This window comes from Berghia stephanieae, unplaced genomic scaffold (genome assembly GCF_034508935.2).
Source record: "Berghia stephanieae isolate SIO BIC M18660-M18661 unplaced genomic scaffold, UCSD_Bste_1.3 scaffold5061, whole genome shotgun sequence".
Lineage (NCBI taxonomy): Eukaryota > Metazoa > Mollusca > Gastropoda > Nudibranchia > Aeolidiidae > Berghia > Berghia stephanieae.
This window is the reverse complement of record NW_027626469.1, coordinates 2,889-5,190: the sequence shown is the minus strand read 5'-3', so window position 1 is coordinate 5,190 and position 2,302 is coordinate 2,889. Positions and strand designations below refer to the sequence as shown.

Below are 2,302 nucleotides of genomic sequence, written 5' to 3'. Positions count from 1 at the left end.
TATGAGTTAAAAATTGTAATATCGTCTAATGGCATCATGTCTTTTCTTGCTTTGTGTGTTTTATTGGCTAATAAAAGCGCATTGGTCGTGTTTAAGGGATATTGCGCCATGCAAAAATCTCATAGATTTTTTTGAATTTTTTTCTTGCATTCATTTTTTTGGGGTTTGGGAGGAGGAAGGGGAGATAATTTTTTTTTGTTCATTGCCTTGATAATAGGATTTTATTTTAAAATTGTCCAAAACAAAATAGATCAAGCATAGTTGTTATGGTTATGCTGTGGAAATGAGCACACATTGCATATATTGTTTTTATTTTCCAAACTTCTGCCAGGGTTTTACGTCGTCTGGTAACTTTGATTGCCAGGGAAGCCAACCTGATGGCTGAGAGCGAGGCCAGTATCAAACAAGCAAAGAGTGCGACAGAGGCTGCGAGGCAGTTGCGGAGGAAAAAGATTTCACTGACGACAACAAAAAGGTACTTTTTTTCATAAGGTTTTAAGCGTTGTTCTTTTTCTTTTTATTTAGTCCTACAAAGCCATCAGCCCCATGGAGCTGAATTTTATAGCTCTGGCCCACAATCAGGTTGTTTTATCTATTTATTTCAACGTCATTTGGCTATAAAATACCCGTTTATCATAATATCTTTGTACTGTTTTGAGGATTTGCATAGAAATTATGCATGTCAAAATTTAGAATAGAATTTGTATGTCCTCATATTTCTTTCATGCTTTCACTATTTGCGATTTAAGTAAAAACAAAACGGAATCTACATTTTTGTTAAGGAGACATTGAATCTAAACTTAAATACTTATGCAGATAAACATTGGTTTTCCCTTTACAATATTGTAAAATTAAAACCATCCTATTTTGTTTTGCTTTTCTATTTTTTTGCGAGTGTTTTTGTTCTAATCCTGATTTCTTAAAGAATATTATTTTATATTTTTTGTAATCAAGCTTTTGTAACATTGAAGTTGCAAGGGGGTGTTCTTTTCCGACGGAGAAGTACAGAAAAACCTTAAAGCATCGGTTTTACACATTTCCCAATTTTTTTCCTCTTGTGCCTGATTTTTTTAGGTTTGTTACCCATATTTTAATTTATTTTTTTTCATCATTAAAGTGGTAGGCTTTGTCTTAGTAGTCCGGTCAAAATGAATAGAAAGTATATAAGGCGAGTGTGACTTGTGTATTGGACAATACAAAAAAAAAACCAAAGTAATAAATTAATTTTGATTAAATGAATTAAAACCGACTAAAAACAAAAAAAAATTTTCTCTCAAAATTACAGAGGTCTGTCCCAGGTTGAGTCGAGATTTTTCTGAACCCTCTGTCCATTAAGCGTGATTGGATAGCAGGGTCTGTTTGTCAGGCGAAAGCGCTTTGCGATAGACTAGCATCCTATCCAAAGGATAGCAATCGATTGCTATTGTCCATTTCACATTGTAGAAACTGGTTAAATTCCAGTTCGATGGGTGTAATCTTTTTTCTTTACTTACAAGAATCATTGTTGTATCCATATTTCTCTTCAGAACAAAAAGGCAGAGGCCAAGGAAGATGGGGCTGCTGGACGGTAAGACCAAGGTCAAGGACACGTCCAAGGTGGAAGTGGAGCTGGAGAAGGGCCAAAAGAATTGTACATGACCAAAGTGGGGTTTGAATCCATAAGAAGCAGGCAGAGAGTACCAACAGGAATACGACCGCATTGTGGAGGATTCAATAAATTAGAGGTATGAATGGGGTTACCGTTAGTCCTTGCAAGTTTGTGATACTCTTGGTCGAAAAGAACGACAGAATCTTTGTGGAGCTGCTTTTATTTTTTTATGAAAAAAGTTGTGAATTTTCTCAGATCATATTGATGGTTTTTCTATGCGATATCTTGATAAGCTCAATATCTTTTTATTTAAATCAAGGACTTCCCATAGTCGGAGGCGGGTCACTTGTTGTGTCTTCTCCCCCCTTATATCCGTTTTCTAGATGGTTTATGTTCAAAACAAGTTATGATGCTATAACGAGATACAAGTTATAATAGCCACGATGATGTAATAATTGTTGCATAATTTCAAGTTTTAATTTTCGTATTTTGGTCTTCAGGTGTCGATTGAGAAAATTTTTAGCTTCTTTCATAGTTTTAGCTCAAACCCTATGGTTTTGAAAAAGAAAGACCCCCCACCTGCCCCAAAAAGAACAGCTAATCACAATTTTGTTTTTATTTTAATAGATTATTTGTAGCTTAATGCTTATCAAGTGCTGAAATCATTGACATGGTCTCTTCTCTTCCCATTTAACCATTAATAAATAATAATAA

General features: G+C 34.6%; 1 long non-coding RNA gene across 1 annotated transcript; it reads left to right on the top strand.

The window, feature by feature from the left end:
• Positions 1-331: 331 nt before the first annotated feature.
• LOC144961942 (uncharacterized) lies at positions 332-1,638 on the top strand (the record flags this gene model as incomplete). The annotated part of the gene is made up of 2 exons (XR_013643316.1): positions 332-475; positions 1,527-1,638. It is a non-coding gene; the product is annotated as an uncharacterized LOC144961942 (long non-coding RNA).
• Positions 1,639-2,302: the final 664 nt, after the last annotated feature.